At 33.7% G+C, this 23,092-nt stretch overlaps 1 pseudogene across 1 annotated transcript in view; it reads right to left on the bottom strand.

Moving 5' to 3' along the window:
- LOC148944262 (uncharacterized) overlaps positions 1-23,092 on the bottom strand; it is a 40,771-nt pseudogene that overhangs the window by 17,408 nt on the left and 271 nt on the right. Inside the window, exon 2 of the transcript XR_016142883.1 lies at positions 13,186-14,298. The product of XR_016142883.1 is annotated as an uncharacterized LOC148944262 (transcript). The remainder of the gene's footprint in view (positions 1-13,185; positions 14,299-23,092) is intronic.

Raw genomic sequence — 23,092 nt, 5'->3', positions numbered from 1 at the left:
TATATATATATATATATATATATATATATATATATTTTCACTCTTGCCAAATTGAGTTAAAAATGATTTCTGGGGGTCTATTTTTACTTATTGATTGGTACTTTATGACACTTCATAAAATATCTCACCCATAAGAAATCGCCACCCCCGTATAGTGTACCCACCCACCCCCATCCTGCCTCCCATACCCTTTTCTATAAAAAACTTTCGTTTGGGTCGTTTGGGTGGGACAAGGGAAGCATTTGCCCCTCCAATAATGTGGAGAAAAATATATTATATATACCATGCTACTTGAATATCTGGATATTGACCCCTCTTGTCCCCCCCCCAATGAAAATGCTCTAGATTCGCTCCTGTATATATATATATATATATATATATATATATATATATATATATATATATATATATATATATATATATATATATATATATAGATATAGTTTCACTCTTGCCAAATTGAGTTAAAAATGATTTCTGGGGGTCTATTTTTACTTATTGATTGGTACTTTATGACACTTCATAAAATATCTCACCCATAAGAAATCGCCACCCCCGTATAGTGTACCCACCCACCCCCATCCTGCCTCCCATACCCTTTTCTATAAAAAACTTTTATTCCCCTTTTTAAAAATAAAATCAACCAAAATCACAACCCGTAAGTCTGCTAAAAATTAAACTATTTTGTATATATTATTTTTTCATTGTTGAATATTTGGTTATTTTATTTGTTACCCTTTTTATCTTTTTATACTATGACCTTAAAAATATTTTATAGTTATGACCTACATTTATGCCTTTTGTATTTTGTATTTTCTGACTGTTACCTGTCGTGTTTTCGTTACAGTGGTAACTATGTGTAGTTATTGTATTATTTTGTTATTGTATTTTTTTTTTACTAAGAAATACAAATTCGGTCCACTAGGGTTTGTTATAGTTCTTTTGCCAATCACTATCTATCTATCTACCTATTAGTTTCAAGCTTACTGAACCCGTAAGGGGGTTCAGTAAGCGTTTGTTTCATCATTTTGTGAATGCTGCACTAGCCAATGCATTTCATGAGCTGAAGGGCCATGGCCTAGAAGTTCCTGTTGACCTCAAACAGCTCATTGACCTTCGTTTCAACGTGGCAGAGTTTTTGCTCAATTCTGGAAGCTCGGAGTCACGAGGTCAAGAAAATAGCAACGGAGTACTCTTAGGTGAAACTCAACACAGTGTTTTGAGTGTGAAAAAGAGGCCAATCCCTCCACCATATGCCAGAGCTGCACTACATCTACCAGAATTTTGGGACTTGGCGAATGCAGCCCAGTGCAGAAGGCCTGGATGCTGCGCATCTATAAAGGTGCAGATGGATGTGCTCGCAGTGTGAAATCATTCTCTGCTTGACACGAGACAACAACTGCTTCAAGAAATTTCATGAAGAGTAATGTTTTGTTTTCAACGTTCTGAAAAATCTCTTTTAATAGACGAAACAGATTTTTACTATACTCTTAGCTCGATAGGGAACCAATGCCCACACCTGTGGAAATCCTCCAGAGGGAGGGAGGGGGGTTAACTTCTTTTTTGAGTTGATCAATGGTAAAAATGATTTTATATATATATATGTATATATATATATATATATATATATATATATATATATATATATATATATCGTATTCAGTCTTGCCAAATTGATCTAAAATGATTTCTGGGGGTCTATGTTTGCTTATTGATGGTTTTTTTCTTGACACTTCATGAGCCTTGATTAATATGAAAAAATACATTTATAGTAAAATTATGGTACACAAATATATATATATATATATATATATATATATATATATATATATATATATATATATATACAGGGGCGTCGTTTGGGAGAGACAAGGGAAGCATTTTCCCCCCCCCCCAATAATGTGGAGAAAAATACATTATATAGACCATGCTACTTGAATATCCGGATATTGACCCCTCTTGCCCCCCCCCCCCCAATGAAAATGCTTCACTCCTGTATATATAATATATATATATATATATATATATATATATATATATATATATATATATATATATATATATATATATATATATTCACTCTTGCCAAATTGAGTTAAAAATGATTTCTGGGGGTCTATTTTTGCTTATTGATGGGTATTTTATGACACTTCACGTGTCTGGATTAATATGAAAAAATACATTTATAGTAAAATTATGGTACACAAATATATATATATATATATATATATATATATATATATATATATATATATATATATATATATATATATATATATATCTCTCTTGCCAAATTAAGTTAAAAATGATTTCTGGGGGTCTATTTTTCCTTATTGATGGGTATTTTCTGACACTTCATGTGTCTGGATCAATATGAAAAAATACATTTATAGTAAAATTATGGTACACAAATATATATATATATATATATATATATATATATATATATATATATATATATCTCTCTTGCCAAATTAAGTTAAAAATGATTTCTGGGGGTCTATTTTTCCTTATTGATGGGTATTTTATGACACTTCATGTGTCTGGATCAATATGAAAAAATAAATTTATAGTAAAATTATGGTACACAAATATATATATATATATATATATATATATATATATATATATATATATATATATATATATATATATATATATATATATATATATATATTCTCTCTCTTGCCAAATTAAGTTAAAAATGATTTCCGGGGGGTCTATTTTTGCTTATTGATGGGTTTTTAATGACACTTCATGGGCATGGATAAGCTAGGGAGCTAGGGAAAATCGTTTAGTACATACGATGCAAATATATGGGTTTTCTCTAGTGTGAACTTTCATTTGAGTAGAAACGATATAACTCAGAGAAAATATTTTACGACACGCGTTGCAGGTATATGGTTTTTCGCCGGTGTGAATTCTCAAATGGGTAAATAAATTTGGAAGTTCGGGAAAATCATTAATACGGACCTTGTAGCTATAAGGTTTTTCTACTGTACGAGTTTTCATGTGAGTAAATAACTGAGAGATGATATAAAATGCTTTAGCACAAACTTTACATTCATATGGTTTAATATTTTTCCCCGTAACTGGGGTCTCTTTTTCCCAAATGTTTTAGTCGATGTTGAATGGGGTAGTCGTAAGATGAGTGTCCGATGGAACGCTATTAATTCAGCTAGTTGCAGCAGCAGATGAGTCGTTTTGGCTGATTTCAGATGAATCGTAACGCCCCTTTTTATCAGGAGAAGGTTCATCCTCAAAGTCTGTATCATCAAAATCGTCATCAGACTCACTAAGAATGCTTCAATAGGATTAAAGGTCAGGGGATTAGAGCTCCGACTATTGGGATCAAAGGTCATGAGACATATGTTTACATACGAAAAAATAAAACGTGCACATCTACCCTTAGAAACAAGGCCCGAGTACACCATGCGATGAGTAACCCCCTGAAAATACCATTGGAAAGGTAAATCAAAAAGACTTTGCAGATGCTGGATAGGAAAAAGAGCAACGAAATGACCTCAGCCCTTTTACTCATGAATTTCACAAAGTTTACCTATCACAGGGATACCTTATTCGACAAAGACAAACCACTATGCCTGGGTCCAGAATCCTAAACACTGAAACCAATAAAGGATAATGTGCACTTCCTTGATGAGCCCTGATTGATGATGATCACTTGGATACAAGCCTTTAGACTTGAAATGTTTCTACTTTTAAGTCGATGATGGCTTATTATGACAACTTATGATGGCAACTAATTAAGATGTTGCTTGTCCATGGATCCTTCTTTTTGGTTGATTGTCTTTATTTGTACCGTTTGCCCTGAGTCATTGGATAGATAAGTTGGATCAAGACTTTTGTTCAAGTATTGATCTTTTCAAATTACTAAAAACGTTAGAAAAAAAAGTAAATAAAATTGGGTTTAAAAAGTGCACTAAGTAAACTATTTCAATGAGTTCCAATTAACTCTGGGAAAATTATCAAAGCTTTAGAGTAGTAAAGCATTAATAGATATGAATTGCACAAGAATATGAAGTGTCGTTTGACGTACGCATTGTAAAAAGCGACCAATCCTTTACCTACAATGTGGCCAAGCATGTTTTGAAACTATAGTCAACGCTGTATAAGATAATCAGACTGTTTTTTTGTTATTGATATGAATTGCACAAGAATGTGCAGCATAGCTTCACGTGGACATTTAAAAAAAGCTGGCAATCAATAAAGTGCTCAAACACGTTTTGAAATTATAGTCAAGGGTGTATAAGATAATCAGACTGGTTTTTTGTTATTGATATGAATTGCACAAAAATGTGCAGCGTAGCTTCACGTGGACATTTTTTAAAAGAAAGCTGGCAACCTATAAGCTGGTCCAACATGATTTGAGAGTATAGTCGAAATTATATAACTCAACTAGACTGTTATTTGAGGCAACATTCGTTTTTAGGGAGCCAATCAGAGACATCGGAGGTTGCTCAATATATGATAACTCGACTGGTGATTGGTTACAACTAAAAGGAGTGATTTTTTATTCGTCCTTGAGATAAAATGCTCATACCTTACGATTAAATTTTCATAATGATTTAACATATCATGGATAGTACACTAAATATTATTGACATTGAAGTTATGGATATCACAATTTATGTTATGAGTATAGCTTAGTAAACTTCCAAATTTATTTCCAAATACAATCATTTTACAACCCCTCCAGTAAATTCAAATTCAGGGGCATAGCCCCCCCTCCCCCCAACAATACAAATCCTAAAATATGACGAATATAGTCGCTAGAAAACGTAAAGTACGATCTTTTTTCCATTATGTAAATAAAATCCCTGCCCCTACCCTCCTCTGTTTATGAGTTTAATTCATTAGTTTTAGTTCTTTTCCTTCAAAAATGTCAGTTTCCTCATTCATTCTATTAAAATGCACTTTCTTTATCTGCTTAAATAGAACCATCTGTCTTACAAGAAAAGGTCAGTTTTGGAACCACACTTCGCACGCTCGTCTTATCACATAGATTAATAAAACCTGAGTTTGTCTATTTCATGACACTTAGAAAATAGAGATAAAGTTGTTATTAAAATCGTTAATTAAAAGAATGGTACACTAAACTTAGAATTTATATACAGGCAAATCGTATTCAAATATTTTCTTGGGAAGAAATCTAAGTTTTGTATAGAAAAGGAAATAGAGCGCTAAAAATATCAGAATCGGCTTCAGAGGATAATTCATATTATGGGGAGATGTTTTTTGAAATCCCCCCAAACTCAAATTTTCCAAAATTATACTTTAGAAGCTTTTGTAAATATTTCATAGCCTTTTGTAGGTGTGTGTTGTCTGAAACTTTGATTTGGGGTGTGTAGTTTGCTATTTTTGACTTTGCCGAGCTAGGTTTCCTAGTATTTCGTAGGTGCGTCTTGTCTGAAACTTATGATTTGAGATGTGTAATTTGCTATTTCTGGCTTTTATGAGCTAGGTCTCCTAGTATTTCGTAGGTGTGTGTTGTCTAAAACTTATTATTTGAGGTATGTAAATTACTATTTCGGGCTTTTCTGAGCTAAGGTTACATAGTATTTCTTAGGTATGTGTTGTCTGAAACTTATGAAAGCCAGAAATAGCAAACTACCCACCCCAAATTGTAGGTTTCAGACAACACATACCTATGAGAGACTAAGAAACCTAGCTCTGAAAAGCCAAAAATAGCAAACTACCCACCCCAAATTGTAGGTTTCAGACAACACACCTATGAAATACTAAGAAATCTGGCTAAGAAAAGTCGGAAATAGCAAATTACACACCCCAAATCATAAGTTTCAGACAACACATACCTATGAAAGGCTAAGAAATCTAATTAAAGAAATCTTAAAGGCTAAGGACTGATAGTTCTAATTCAATATTTTTTTCATAAAAACAAACTATTTTTTTTTAAAACCTCGAAATTATTCAACTTTATTTTTTTTTGTACGTATCTTAAAATGACAAAATATGCTTACGGCTCTAACAATTGTACTCTATGATTGGTCAGAGACACGATGTGGCTTTCCCACTGGTATTCTATGTCCGAATTAATGATAAAGAATTTATTCGTTCTGATACCTAGATTTTGTCAATGTTATCCCCTGTGTCTGACAATAGATGTATGCAAATTCCTTTTCTTACATCTCCGATGTTTTAATAGACATTCTAAACGTTTGATATGCTAGCTTACTCTAAAAATAATGAACACATAACAATTTAATATTTTTAATGAAATAATGCTATGTAGAATATGAATACAAAAATATATTATTAATATCAATGATTAACTTTGGACATTTTGAATCTGTTCCATAAAATAGTTCACCATGTTCTCTCTTGATATTATAGCTATTGTCTTCTATTAGTTCGTAATCAGTAGAATAATCATTATTCCATTTTGAGTCATACACAATTTTTACTGATGTCTCATCAACAGGCTCAATATGCTTTTCGTCTTTGGTATTATTTGGTTCATTGACTGTTTGATTAATGGCAGTAACGTTTGCTGGTGCTTTGTTTTTCATCGATTCATTTTTATATTCCATAGTGATATGTTCTGACAATGCCCTTTTTATTTTTCTGACAATTTCACTGTCTATTATCACCTTATTTTTACACAGGTAACAGTTTCGGCACGTAGACAAGATATTGTTTACGATATTAGTAAAAGAGTAGGCGTTTCTTTCATTGATCTTCTGTTGAATGCTAATACCCGAAAGCTGACGATTGGATGTATCAGTAGGTAATTTGTTACCTGCAACAGTAGCAAGGAGTTGTCCTCTATCATCAATGATTATTTTATGTTGGCATTCTCTTTGAGTGCAATCATCTCTGGAGATCTCAATCTCGTATAACCACCAACATAAGAGTTGAATTTTGTCTGTATTCCCAAGAAATTTAATTCGTTACTGTCATGATAATGCATGCATACATTTCCAATAGTGCTACCACTTGTACTTGTTTCGTAGTTTAAATACTTCTCCTTGTCGGCATTCAATGCTACAATAACCTTGTTATGTGAACACACTTTATTAAAATGCTCCATCTTCACTTTCTTTTTTTTAAGGATATGACTTATGTTTTTATCGTTCAACTGCGTAAAAAATACTGATGTAATACATACAATAGACTGGGCAGTGTCGATAACCGGCATAAAATGCCAATTGGTAAGCCACATCGTGTATCTGATCAATTATAAAGTAAAATTGCTAGAGCCGTGAGCATATTTTGTCATTTTAAGATACGTAAAAAAAAAAATAAAAAAATAAATAAAATTAAATGATTTCGAGGTATTAAAAAAAATAGTTTGTTTTTATGAAAAAAATATTGAATTAGAACCATCAGTCCTCATCATTATGAGTATCCAAAACTGGACTTGAGTTTCACATTTGAACTAGAGAATTGTATTTTCCATAAGTTTCTTACAAGAAACTAGAGTTTACGGCCAAAAACCCTTATTAGCTCAGATTTTATGGAAATAGTTTTATTTTTTCGATCCAAAAATAGACTTAAGTTTCACACTTGAACCAGAGAATTGTATTTTCCATAATTTTCTTACAAAAAACTTGAGTTTACGGTCAAAAACCCTTATTAGCTCAGATTTTACATAAATATTTTATTTTTCGATCCGAAACTTGACACAAGTTTCACATTTTAACCAGATAATAGTATTGTAAAAAATATTCTTACAAAAAAAACTTGAATTTCCCGTCAATAACCCCGATTAGCTCAGATTTTACAGAAACAGTTTATTTTTCGATTCATAACTGGACTTAAGTTTCACCTATGAGTCACCGGAATATATTTTCCGTAATTTTCTTACACAAAACTAGAGTTTACGGTCAAAAACCCTTATTAGCTCAGATTTTATGGAAATAGTTTATTTTTATAGGTTTCAGACAATACACACCAACAAAATACTAATATCCCTAGTTCAGCAAAGCCTGAAATAGCAAATTACACATCTCAAATCATAAGTTTCAGACAACACACACCTACGAAATAGTAAGAAACCTAACTGAGCAAAGACAAAAATAGCAAACTAAACATCACAAATCATAAGTTTCAGACAACACACGCCTACGAAATACTAAGAAATCTGGCTAAGAAAAGCCCGAATTAATAATTTACATACCCCAAATCATAGGTTTCAGACAACACACACCTAGGAAAGGCTAACAAATCTAACTCAGCAAAGTCAAAAATATCAAACTACACATCCCAAATAATAAGTTTCAGACAAGAGGCACCTGCGAAATACTAGAAAATCTAGCTCGGAAAAGCCCGAAATAGTAATTTAAATACCCCAAATCATAAGTTTCAGACAACACACACCTACGAAATACTAGGAGACCTAGCTCATAAAAGCCTGAAATAGCAAACTACACACCCCAAATTGTAGGTTTCAGACAACACACCTATGAGAGACTAAGAAACCTAGCTCTGAAAAGCCAGAAATACCAAACTACCCACCGCAAATCATAAGTTTCAGACAACACACACACCTATGAAATACTAAGAAACCTTAGCTCAGAAAAGCCCGAAATAGTAATTTACATACCCCAAATCATAAGTTTCAGACAACACACACCTATGAAATACTAGGAGACCTAGCTCATAAAAGCCGGAAATAGCAAATTACACATCTCAAATCATAAGTTTCAGACAACACACACCTACGAAATACTAAGAAAACCTAGCTCGGCAAAGTCAAAAATAGCAAACTACACACCCTAAATCATAAGTTTCAGACAACACACACCTACAAAAGGCTATGAAACCAAGCTCAGAAAAGCAGGATATTGCAATTAAAGATCCCAACTCATAGGTTTCAGCCAACACACACCTATGAAATACTAAGAAACCTTGCTAAGAAAAGTCGGAAATAGCAAATTACACACCCAAAATCATAAGTTTCAGACAACACACACCTATGAAAGGCTAAGAAATCTAACGTGGCAAAGTCAAAAATAGCAAACTACACATCCCAAATCCCGAGTTTCAGACAATACACATCAGCGAAATACTAAGAAACCTTAGCTCAGAAAGCCTGAAATAGTAATTTACATACCCCAAAGCATAAGTTTCAGACAACACACACCTATGATATATTAGGAGACCTAGCTCATAAAATCCGGAAATAGCAAACTACTCATCCCAAACTGTAGGTTTCAGACAACACACACATATGAGAGACTAAGAAACCTAGCTCTGAAAAGCCAAAAATAGCAAACTACCCACCCCAAATTGTAGGTTTCAGACAACACACCTATGAGAGACTAAGAAATCTGGCTAAGAAAAGTCGGAAATAGCAAATTACACACCAAAAATCATAAGTTTCAGACAACACACACCTATGAAAGGCTAAGAAATATAACTCAGCAAAGTCAAAAATAGCAAACTACACATCCCAAATCATAAGTTTCAGACAATACACACCAGCGAAAGACTAAGAAATCTAGTTCAGAAAAGCCCGAAATAGTAATTTACATACCCCAAATCATAAGTTTCAGACAACAGACACCTACGATATACTAGGAGACCTAGCTCATAAAAGCCAAAAAAAGCAAACTACCCACCCCAAATTGTAGGTTTCAGACAACACATACCTATGAGAGACTAAGAAACATAGCTCTGAAAAGCCAGAAATAGCAAACTACCCACCCCAAATCACAAGTTTCAGACAACATACACCTACGAAATACTAAGAAACCTTAGCTCAGAAAAGCCCGAAATAGAAATTTACATACCCCAAATCATAAGTTTCAGACAACACACACCTACGAAATACTAGGAGACCTAGCTCATAAAAGCCGGAAATAGCAAATTACACATCTCAAATCATAAGTTTCAGACAAGACACAGCTACGAAATACTAGGAAACCTAGCTCAGAAAAGTCAAAATAGCAAACTACCCACCCCAAATCATAAGTTTCAGACAACACACACCTACAAAAGGCTATGAAATATTTACAAAAGCTTCTAAAGTATAATTTTGGAAAATTTGAGTTTGGGGGGAAGGGGGGATTTCAAAAAACATCTCCCCATAATATGAATTATCCTGTAAAGCCGATTCTGATATTTGTAGCGCTCTATGCCCTTTTCTATACAAAACTTAGATTTCTTCCCAAGAAAATATTTGAATACGATTTGGATGTATATAAATTCTAAGTTTAGTGTACCATTCTTTTAATTAACGATTTTAATAACAACTTTATCTCTATTTTCAAAGTCTCATGAATTAGACAAACACATGTGTTATTAATCTATGTGATAAGACGAGCGTGCGAAGTGTGGTTCCAAAACTGACCTTTTCTTGTAAGACAGATGGTTCTATTTAAGCAGATAAAGAAAGTGCATTTTAATAGAATGAATGAGGAAACTGACATTTTTGAAGGAAAAGAACTAAAACTAATGAATTAAACTCATAAACAGAGGAGGGTAGGGGCAGGGATTTTATTTACATAATGGAAAAAAGATCGTACTTTACGTTTTCTAGCGACTATAATCGTCATATTGTAGGGTTTGTATTGTTGGGGGGAGAAAGGCTATGCCCCTGAATTTACTGAAGGGATGGTAAAATGATTTTATTTGGAAATAAATTAAGAAATTTACTAAGCTGTACTCACAACATAAATTGATGTATCCATAACTTCAATGTCAATAATATTTAGTGTACTATCCATGATATGTTAAATCATTATGAAAATTTAATCGTAAAGTATGAGCATTTTATACAAAATCTCAAGGACGAATAAAAAATCACTCCTTTTTTCGCAACCAATCACCAGTCGAGTTATCATATATTGAGCAACCTCCGATGTCTCTGATTGGCCCCCTAAAAAACGAATGTTGCCTCAAATAACAGTCTAGTTGAGTTATATAATTTCGACTATACTCTCAAATCATGTTGGACCAGCTTATAGTTTGCCAGCTTTTTTTTTTAAATGTCCCCGTGAAGTTATGCTGCACATACTTGTGCAATTCATATCAAAAAAAAAAAAACAGTCTGACTACCTTATACACCATTGAATATAGTTTCAAAACGTGTTTGACCACATTATTGATTGCCAGCTTTTTTTAAAATGTCCACGTGAAGCTAAACTGCACATTCTTGTGCAATTCATATCAATAACAAAAAGCCAGTCTGATTATCTTATACACCCTTGACTATAGTTTCAAAACATGCTTGGCCACTTTGTAGGTAAAGGATGTGTCGCTTTTTACAATGCGTACGTCAAACGACACTGCATATTCTTGTGCAACTCATATCTATTAATGCTTTACTACTCTTTAGGTCTTTGGCAAATTTTTTAACTATTGAAGAGCAATTACTAAAGGGGCAAATTGCTTCTTCTTTTTTCTCGTGTATTATTTACCTTTAACACATAATAATAAAACATTGGTTGAAACCAGTTATCATAACAGTGGCCGAAAAGATAATTTTAATAAAAAGATGTAACAGCTCTAGGGTACCGAGAAGACCGAAATCAGGATGACCTCAGCCCCCAGCATACCAAATGTTCAACAAAGACTTTAAAAGACCATCGCCATATTTTTATATAAATGTTTGAAATTATTATAGAAAACTACAGCTGAAAGTATTCCTATATAAATGATAAAAATACGCACTGAAAAAGTTCCAATTGAATTCATAATTGTTTTTCTTTCCTTTCTGATGAATATTGTAATTCTGTACTCAAATTTGATTCAGACATTTTTAAAGTTGTTCCTTTTAATCTGTAAGACAAAATTTCAACACTGATTGCACTAAACCTCAAAATCAGCCCTATATCTGCAACATTTGCAGTTTTTTCAACGCAATCATAGCTCACAACTCTTTCTTTTTATAAAACAAAATTCACAAACTTCACTTCTTCTCAAATTTGGGCTTTAATGTATCTCTTTACTTTTCTTTGAAAAATTCATTTTTGAATAGTATTTTCTTTTATCTCAGTTTGAGTTTTCATTTTTTAGGTTAGCTACCCTGTTTAAGAACTAAAATGTTGGAAATGTTTGCAATTGTTAGAAATACAAATTCCAATATTCAGAAACAAAAATTCAATCTGTTGTTTTTGAGTTGGAAGTCCTTTGAGCCATGGAATATTCAGATAACTCCCAAACAGTTTGGAGCTATAATAAATTTGGACCTCTTTCAGGGGGGAGTGTCCCTAATCTAATAAATGTATCCTTTAAATTAGGGTAGCCTTGAACCAAGAATTTACTGATAATTGACTAGTAATTCGAAAATAATGACAATTTTCTAGAGCCCCATCTGAGACAAGCTAATATTATTTTATCTTTTTTTTGTTCAAAGGGGCCCTTCTTGCTGAAGGAATAAGCAATATTGGCTCCTCAAAAGGAGACAATCAAAAAGAGTTTTGGCCTGGGTCATTCTTTTGAGTGGAACTGATAAAAAGTTTCGCTTGATGTTCATTAGACCAGTTTTTTCAAAGAAAGCTCGGTTCTAACTTTCAGACTGACTAGAGACAAAAAATTTTGACCTGTTGTAGACACTCTTAAACGTTATCAGTGTCTTAATAAAATGTGATCTAGTTGTGGGCTAGAGAACAGTCCTTGAAATTCTAGGGCCAATCAGATAGACAAGATCAAACATTCCAACCTTTTTTTGATTGTATCATTTGTCTTTGAAAGGAGTTTATGGCACCAATTTGTTGGGCTGTGGGAGTTGTCATCCACAGAGGCACATATATTGGATCTTCTAAATATTTTGCGAAAAATGAGTGATAGTAAATGTTGGCCCAATGCCATGAGATGCCAAGGGGCAAACAGAACAGGGGAGGGAACTCATTTGCTATGGGGTGCTAAGAGTTTCAATTCAAATCAAACATACCCCTTCAGAGATTTCTACAACAACCGTTTCAATACGATATGTCCAGAGAAAAACATAACTGGCTCTTTACTGAGTCACTACTGATGCATTGATTTTGACTGATCAGAAAATTGCTTTATAGCTCAAATTTTTTTTCTCTCCTAATTTAAACAGAAGATAATAGAAAAAACTAAATACTTTCGTTAGTAAAAGTGTGAAGCAACTGGCACAATTTTACTGTGAATGTTGCTTCAGCAAGATAAACAAAAACCCTGCATTGGATCTGCACTCACTCTGGCTAAACTACAATAAAAGATGAATTTACATACTTTTTAAATTGCAAAGCGGAGGTCTGGCAACATCAATTGCAACATCTTGGACTCCAGTGAACGCATCATCGCTTATATTACATTTTTCGCTTTAAGAACAACCAAATTGACTAAATTACTAGTTATTCCTCTAAACATGTGTTCATCCAAAGGGCATGATGCTAGACTAAGGAATGTCAGTTTTAGGAGCCGCAAGGCAATAAATTGGAAGCACTCCTTGACATTGATTATCATATGGCGTCTTTCAATTAAGCCACCAAGGTCTGATACAGAAAGTCTGACCGATTCTAACCCATAAATGCGAAAGTCTATCTCTAAATGTGTCATCTGTATATCCAATGGTCACTCTAAACAGCTGTGTGAAATTATCGTCCATGGAAAATAGTTGGGAAAATGAAGAACACCAAAACTTTTTATTTTGAGAGTTCTAAGCTGCTTCAAGTACATTAAAAACTATAACCTAGAGGAATTGAATAATAGGAAATTGAAACAATTTTCCAGAGGACAATAGAGCAAATTTTCATTAGAAATTTGGCCACAACAGATGTTCAATTGACTATTCCGGTTTGGTGACTAGCAATAGCGCTGCTTACAGCTGCATCGACAATAAAGTGGCGCTTATTTAGGTTCATTGATGTTAGTCTCAAATCTGGTATTTTTAGTAAACAAACTTATTAATCACTGTCTACACATTCATCACAAACATCAGTTGAAACAATAATGGCACATTTCAATTCAACTATACATCATCCTATTCCAAATATAAAATCACCAGGCCCCTTAGACAGGGAAAGGTGAAATAGTTTTGGCATGAAATTGGTCAATTTTTTTTAGTGAAGTATCAGTGAGATACAGTTGACTATGCTTAATTTCAAGGTAGCTTACGCTTACTAAGTTTCTTAAATCACAAATTGAATTCGTATCACCATCAGCAGAATCACACCAATCCACGGTGAGGCTTAGTAAAGGAGTTCAGAGATAAAGGAAACTCACAACTTGTCTTTCATTTAATTTACACTTGTAGAACTTTAGATGATTTACATGATGTGAAACAATCTTCCAACAGTTTAATACTTGTTCCCATTCTGTTTTTGAAGTATCCAGACCAAAGTCCTAAGCACAAAGAAAAAAAAAAGATTAATAGATAAATAATAGCATTAAATAAACTAAAGATGTAAAACCACTAACAGTGAGGGTCCGATCAGGCCTGGATCTAATAAATGCTGGGCCTGATTAATTTTTTTTGGCAGGGCCATCTCTATAAATTAAATATTTAATGAAATTAAAATTCAATATACATTTTTAAACATATGAAACAACTTAGATCGTCAGATAGGTAAATGTCTACATTAGTACAAAAATAATAATGTTTAAAATACAAAAACATTTACTGAATATAAATTTACATGTCAAAAATGGCCAAAGAATGTCCTGTTAGAAGACAAGCAATAGGAAAAATCAGGACGAGTCAAAAATGAAACTAAAGAAGAAAGAAATATTACGTTAGAAAAGCAACACCATCACAAACTTTGACGCCAACAAAATGTGGAGCAAAATGCAGTACAAACCTACAAAGATGCCATAAACTACGCAACGTTGATTACAAGTCATTGGGACCCTTGAACGTTATATGTATTCCCTGGAAATACCCAGATTTTATCGAACGAAGAGTAGGAAATAAAGGCGAATAAATTGCAGGTTGCTACTTAAAGCGACAATCAATATAAACAAACGAGCGACAGGCCGAGTCCCGGGGCCCAGACTCGAAACCGCTGACATAATTTCTTTTTTTAACTGGCATATTCAGATTTCTGGCTACTAAAACGACCTAAAAAGGTCACAACTTTAAGGAAGAATTGGTATTTTTATCAAGGTGGTTGTATGGAACCTATGGTAATGCCAGAACATCAAGAAGAGGTTCATATTATATGCCGTTAGAAGATAGGTGACAATGAGAATCAATGTCTACAAGCCTGCCAAGTAGCAGTGCCATGGTCCGGGCTTGAAATTGTCTACACAGTTGTTTTTTTGCTTTTTTTAAACTAGCATTGAAATTTCTGGCCACAAAAACAATCAAATACGTCACAACTATGAGAAAAAGTTCAAATTTTTCCCATGGCGGTTGTATCAACCCTATGGTGACGCCAAGACATCAAGAAAAGGCTCACATTGTCTGTGGTTAAAAGACAAGTGACAACAAGAATCCATATATAGAAGCCTACCGTGTAGCCATGCTAGGGCCCGGCGGCTTCGCCGCCGGGCTCTTGGTACTGTGTATTATATTTATAATTGCGTATTTATTAATGTATTTTTTCTTGAAAACAGCTCCATATTTTTTCTGGAAAATTGGCATCCTAAGATTTTCTGGCCTAAAAAAAACGATCATACAGGGCAGAAGTTTGAGAAAATTCGTTAGGAGCCTTAATTTTGGGAAAAAAAATATGTGAGTGACCTCATATTTATGAACACATTCAAAAAGCATATAGGTCACATTTAACCTCAATAGTGGTTGTATCGTTATTGATTTAGTGTCTATGATGCAGGCCAAATCACACAAGAACCATATGATTGACAAGAAAAATCATATGATTCACGTCATATTTATGAGTAGATTTTAAGGGAATAAAATACATCATTTCTGCCCCCTCTCCCAGGAGGACATATCATTTTTATATCTATGACTCATGCAACATTACAAAAGAAATGGCAGCAAGAATTAAAACAAGTCAAAACAAAAGTGAACAACAAAGAAATAGGTGGTTGCAACACATGCAACAACAAGAAGTAGAACGAATTAGAAATGAAAGTGAAGAACAAAAAATATGCGGCTAAAAGATATACCACAGCAAGAACAAAGAAATATGCGGTTAGAAGATAAGCAGCAGTGATATGGCGCAAAAGCTCAGTACAAACCTACAAAGATGCCATAAACTATGCAACTTTAGATTACAAGTCATAGGGACCCTGCAATGTTATATGTATTTCCTGGGGGGTCTTGCTTTAGGTTGGAAAGGCATTAATAATAGAAAGCTAGTTTCTCAGAACAGGTTTAGCAAAGGTCCTATCCTAGTAAGGTATACCAGATAAATACAATAAATAATTATTGCTATGTTCAAGAATAGTATTCCTGCTGCTAAAGTAGAAAATGAGTTTAGTAGCTGGCTGTGCATCAAATCAGGAGTAAAGCAGGGTTGCACCCTATCCCCATTTATATGATTCATTTTGATGGACTTTGCCCTAAAGAGGCCCAATAAAGGAAATAGAAGAACACAGAATGAAATGGAGAAGTGAAACTCTCTTAAACTTAGATTATTCTGATGATTTAAGCATCCTAGATGAAACTGTGAGCAAAATGAATGTATTTTAGAGATTGGGTAAGTTTAGGATCCAAGATTAGGTTTAAAAATAAAATTTATGAGGACTAACTTGCTACTACTGGAAATAAGTGAAGGTGATGTAGGATAATAAGAAAATTGATCAAGCAGACAGCTTTACCTACCTAGTTAGTTTTATTAATAATGACAGGGGGTGCTGTGAAAATGTCAAAAATAGAATATCCATGGCCCAGGGCGTTTTTCTACAGTTGAAAAAAGTTTAGAAGAATAGGGGAATAAGTCTGTGAACCAAGGTTAGAATATTGGAAGCTACAGTGATGACAGTGGTCAATTCTGGTTGTGAAGCGTCAGCACTCTGAAAAACAGAGGAAGATTTGCTAATTGTATTACAGAGAAATTGTCTACGGATTTTTTGGGGTATTCAATTTACTAACCATGTCTCAAACAGTAAGCTGTACAGAAAAAATGGCTCAATCCCATTTTCTACAGCTACAATGAGAAAAAGATTGAGATGGCTAGGACAGGTTCTGCAGATGAAGCTTGACAGAGTCCTTAAGATTACCCTTGTTGGCCAACCATCTAGTACCAAACAAAAGCAAGTTATCCCCAAATGGGATAGAATGATGTTGTGAGGAGAGATTTAAGAGGAATGGGAACTTCTTGGGAAAGTGTAAAGAGGGAGCCTTTAAATGGATTTGGATAGAGGAGCACGTGTAGCTGTATTGACCTCAAGCAGCTTGGTGCTGCAGTAAGTTGTTAGTGACAGTAATAACAGTAGTATTTAAGCTATGACATTTCAGAAGTATTTAAAGAACCTGTAGGTGGACTGATTCAATTTATTGAGAGCAAGAAAATGAGAATTTCAAAAGAAGGTAAAGACATTTACAAAGGGTTCTCCACAAAAAAAAACAAGCTGCAAGACTCAGCTGTGAACAACAAGAAAAGATGATATTAGTTAAATTAACAAATGTTTAATGAACTTTTAGCATAAAACTAGAAGTTTTAAGGAAAAAAAAAAAAAATGTAGCTGATTCAGAAATGGTAGCCATTATTTTTATTAATTTTAAATAGCCAAAAATTATTTTGAAAACAACTTCAAGAGAATATTGAGAGCCTAAAGCCCTGCAAAAACGCCGGATTAGAATGAAAAGTACGCAATTAGAATTACCATTGTCCAAAACTTAAATTACTGTACCCCACCTTGAACAACATTGAAAATCACTTTTCTGCATGGGTATCATTTTTGAGGGCACAGATGTGCCCTCTTTTTTGTTACTGCTTGTGGGGTATTAGAACATCAGAGAGCTATTTGAGGAATTTCTTGAAAATGAATTTGTACAGGCTATACATGTTCTTTTTTGAAAATTAGACTTAAAAATAATACAACACCATCCTAAAGCCCTATATGGCAACAAAAACATGTACCATCATTTTTTTTTCTGAAGTCAATAGGGTAGGAAGAATAAATCAGATACCATCATGATCTTCATGGTCAAAATTCCTTGAAAGATAAAGATGGCTTTAAAGGATTGTTTGTCTGTTATTTCAAGCAAATTAATGGTCCTATGTCAGTTCTAAATTCTTGGTCAACCTTCTTAAGACCATAGGTGGGCATGCCTTGTTTGCCTCTCATTACAGGCAATCTAATGGTCTTATGTCAATTTTAAATTCTTGGTCAACATGCCTGAGACTCTAGGAAGGCATGCCTTTTCCAAAACTAACAAAAAAGAATATATCCAATAAGAGTCATGCATACTCCCGTCATTTACTTGTGCCCTAGCCATTTAAACATTTGCCTCTCAATTACTTGGACTATCTGTCTTGGCTTTTCTCTGTCTACAATTAGCCATGTCTTGATGCAACCTACAGGAAAATACTTGATAGCTTCAATTCAAAATCAAACAATACTTGTTTTGTATTTTCCCTCTGAAGACCTCTTAACACAAGAGGTTTTAATAAATCATCATCCACCACCCGGTGGATTTGTCTCTGCAGCTAAGATACGAATTTTGATACCCTGATCATCCCCATTGCAATCTACTCATGTGAAACATGGATGCTGAAGGTGGATGACAATCATCAACTTGCAGCATTTGAAACTAAGTACCTCCACTGCATTGTTGGGGTCACTTATCTTGATTGAATCTCAAATGTCAAACTTCTCAAGCACCTTAAAATACAACAAACAATTCTCATGAAGATCCAGCTCCAGCAACTTCTATGACTCAGTCATGTACAACAGATGAGTCAGTACTGTCTCCCAAAAATCACCTTTGAAGGCCAAATTCACAGTTCTTGTTCTTGTGGTTGTGCCCCAAAGAAGTGGAAGGAAAACTTTGCACCTCACTGCCTCTCAGATCTTCTTTACCTAGCAGAAGACCTCAAGGCATACAAAAGGCACATTCATGCCATTATGAAGAAAAAGTCCCCAAGACAACCTTCAAGGATGGATGGGACTTAAGTCAAAAGTAAGTCATCACTAGGTAATTCTAGTGTCTAAGACAACCTTATTCTAGGCTCGCCTAGTGGTGTAAATTCACAAAAATTTAGTGAGAAAACAGGAAATACACTTTTAACATCCAAAGGGCTGCAAACTTGTTGTTACTAAAAAATATTGACATTCTTATTTGATTTTTATTGGTTTTGTTGATATTTGTCTCATACTATTGTTTTCTTTTCTTTTTCTTCTCATTTTGCTCTATCCTTTTGAAGTTTTTGTAGATGAGCTTTCAGTTAATAAATAAATAAATAAAATAATACTTTACCAGCAAAATTATGAAAACTACAACAAAGAATTATGGAAGGGGGGCTGCCCAGACTGCATTATATTAGATACATAACCTAAGCTAACCTAACCAAAAAAAACAACCAAATATTTAATTAAAATATAGTTATAATGTAGTTTCCTACCATGCCAAAGCTAATATTGTCTGGTATAAAGACCATGAAAATTGATTACTGTCATGTCTGCAATACAAGATCTTGAGTGTGGTGACTATAAGACAAAAGTACCTCTTGTTAATAATTTGTTTCTTAGTTGTTTTTATTTAATATAGGCTATACATAAATATTCTGATTTCCTATTTGTGTGCAGTTAATGCCACCTAGAGGTTTACCAGAATCAAGAACCTTGCTCTTCTATGCATAGACTTTAGATCAATTTTTGCATAATCTCAACTAAGCATTTAAAAATTCTCCTTAATAGACAATAGGGCCATTCTTTTACTCATCTTTGTGCTAAGATCTAACATCTTTTGACAAAGAACACTTGAAAGTGAAATCTTAGCACTAAGATCTTAAATCTTATAGCGTTCTTTGGCAAACGTCTTTCATCATTCTGCTCTGATCAGCAGTCTAAGAACAATGATGAGTATATCATCAAAGTTCTCTCATCATTGGGGCTGTTCTTTTGCACTAAGATCTTGTATCTTTCTGCAAAGATTTCTGTTCTTTTAACTCATCTTTGTTCTAAGAACTTACAACTCAGTGATCTTAGCAAAAAGTGTGAAGGATGCCATCTTTCAGCAATATAGAACAGTGATGAGAGAACTTTGATGATATGCTCATCATTGTTCTTAGACCACTGATCAGAGCAGAATGATGAAATGTTTGCAAAAGAATGCTAAAAGATGTAAGATCATAGCACAAAGATGAGTAAAAGAATGGCCCTATTGTTCTATGTGGCATAAAGATGGTTCCTTCACACTTTTTGCTAACATCAGTAAGCTGCAAGATCTTAGAACAAAGATGAGTTAAAAGAATGGAAATCTTTGTAGAAAGATGTGAGATCTTAGTGCAAAAGAATACCCCTAATAGTGTTTTACTTAATTTAAAACAGTATCAGCATAATTGAGCATGGAAAGGTCCAATCCTTTAAAAATAAAAGTTTTTTCAACTGTAAGTAAGGAGCAATATTAAAACTAAAAAACAAACATAAATTATTTTGTATATGAAGGAGTTATCCCCTCCTCAATACCTTGCTCTCTACACTAAAGAATTTAGTACTTTTAAAAGAGCTTCCTATTCTAATTAAATGGTCCATGTGTTTAAGGAGTTGTTCTTGAAAAATTGTGACAAGCAGTCAAACTTTAGCATAAAGGGACAAATCCATGTTTTACGGTGGTTCTAATTTCAAGTGGTTTTAGGCTCATTTGATAAACTCCTGCCATATGTGCATTCAAAAGATGTGTGTCACTTTGCTCTTAGGACTAATGGAAGTAGGCTAATAGTCAAGCTTTGCTGAGTCAACTAGAAATGGATCTTTTTTGTACAAGACGTTTCTTAACAATACGGAAATCTACCACATGTATAATTTTTGATTAAATTCCTTTTGTTATTCAAATGAATGCTATATGTGGATTGAAGATATGATTCTAGATTAATATTTGCATATTAGGGGGGTGGGGTATAGGCTATATATTTAGAATACATAGGTTCTAAGAAAATTCATGAGTTTCTTAGAAAAACTTAAAAAACAAGGAAAGAAGTGAAGATAAAGGATCTCCCCCTGCAAAATGTGTCAACTAGGATTATTCTGCATATTATGGAGTAGAAATTGTTTTCTTAATATGTTTCCTTATGTCCAGCTGGACTCCTAGGCTTAAAATACTGGTTGGTTGGTTGGCTAATTCAAAGATTTGTATATATATATACACTGTCAAATTAGCCATCTGGTGGTATCCCTAAGAAAAGCATTTATAAGCTTCTGATTACCATGGGTTTTACAGCAAGATTAAACTTGCTGTAAAAGTAACTATTATAGGGTATTTGGAAAAAGTATAAAGTGATGTTCCTCCTTTCTTCCAAGCTCAATTGCAAGAAAGTGGATAAATTGGAAAGAGGCCAGGTGAGGAAAATGAAACTTTCAGGGATGGGCCTACAGGTTAAAGTATGTCATGGGAAGGTATTTTGAAGTACCTACCTCCACACTTTCTCCCTCTAGAGGGTCCTGACCTTTGACAACCTTTGAGTTATAAAGTGAAACCATGCAAAATGGATCTTCTGCTTGAATGAAGTCAACAAAATTGTTTTCAGCTTCACAACTTTGCTCAATCCTAATTTAGGCTAGGCCTATAAGGTTTTAAAGATATGCAAAACATTTCCTACATCTTGAAAAAAATTGATAGGGCTTAAGGTAAATTTTTACCAGATCATATTATTGACTTACAAATAAAGTGAATAGGCCCTATACCACTTGATGCCTTTTTTATGCTCTTTCCAAATATAATAATCATTTTGTTGGAAGGAATTTTACCCCACCCCTATATATACCAATTCAGGGTATATATTTGCACATTAGGGGGGGGGGCGGGGGATAAATTTTATTTTTGATGTAAATGGGAGGTAAGTTTGAACTTTAACCCCACCCCCTAAGGTGCAAATCTATACCCTGAATTGGTATATATGGGGGTGGGGGTAAAATTCATTTCAGACAAAATGATTATAATATTTGGAAAGAGCATAAAAAAAGGCATCAAGTGGTATATTTGGTAAATATCTACCAAATCATATTATTGAGTTAGGATTAAAGTGAATACACCATTTGAGTGCCTTTTTTTATGCTGATTATGAATAGCCTATAATAAGCATTTCTATCGGAAATGAATTCCAGCCCCCCCCCCTATATATACCTAACCCAACCTAACCAGTCAATATCTACCAAATCATATTATTGAGTTAGGAAAGAAGTGAATACACCATTTGATGCCTTTTTTATGCTGATTACAAATATAAAGCATTTCTATCATAAATTAATTTTAATTAATTTATATAGGGGGGGGGGGGGCTTAAATTCATTTCCAATAGAAATGCTTATTATATTCATAATCAGCATAAAAAAAAGGCATCAAATGATGTATTCACTGTAGTCCTAACTTAATAATATGATTTGGTAGATATTGACCACCTAACCCTGAATTGGCATATATAGGGGGGGATGGGCAGAAATTCATTTCCAATAAAAATGCTTATTATATTCGTAATCAGCATAAAAAAGGCATCAAATGGTGTATTCACTTCATTCCTAACTCAATAATATGATTTAGTAGATATTAACCAAAAAGGCATCGAATGGTGTAGGCCTATTCACTTTAGTCCTAACTCAATAATATGATTTGGTAGATATTTACCATATATTCATTTTATTTGTAAGTCAATAATATGATTTGGTAAAAATTTACCAGGCTTATAATTCTACTCAAACAACTGGAATTGCATTTTCAGAACTAAAGCCAGAGAAAAAGAAACTGATAGCCTAACTGAAAATTAAAGTAAAATGTTGTTTTGTCAGTGGAGGTAGGTAGGCCTATATTCATTTTATTTGTAGGCCTAAGTCAATAATATGATTTGGTAAAAATTTACCAGGCTTAAAATTCTACTCAAATAACTGGAATTGCATTTTCAGAACTAAAGCCAGAGAAAAAGAAACTGATAGGCCTAGCCTAACTGAAAATTAAAGTAAAATGTTGTTTTGACAAAATTTCAATAGGCTAGGTATAGACCTGTCATGTAGGCAAATTTCAGGACCCTCTCCTGAAATTTCAGTGGAGGTAGGTACTTGAAAATACCTTCCC

This window comes from Artemia sp. Qi Xiang Cuo, chromosome 14 (genome assembly GCF_049724085.1).
Source record: "Artemia sp. Qi Xiang Cuo chromosome 14, ASM4972408v1, whole genome shotgun sequence".
Classification (NCBI taxonomy): Eukaryota; Metazoa; Arthropoda; class Branchiopoda; order Anostraca; family Artemiidae; genus Artemia; species Artemia sp. Qi Xiang Cuo.
Note: the sequence above shows the minus strand (reverse complement) of the source record. Positions and strands in the feature narration are given on the sequence as shown.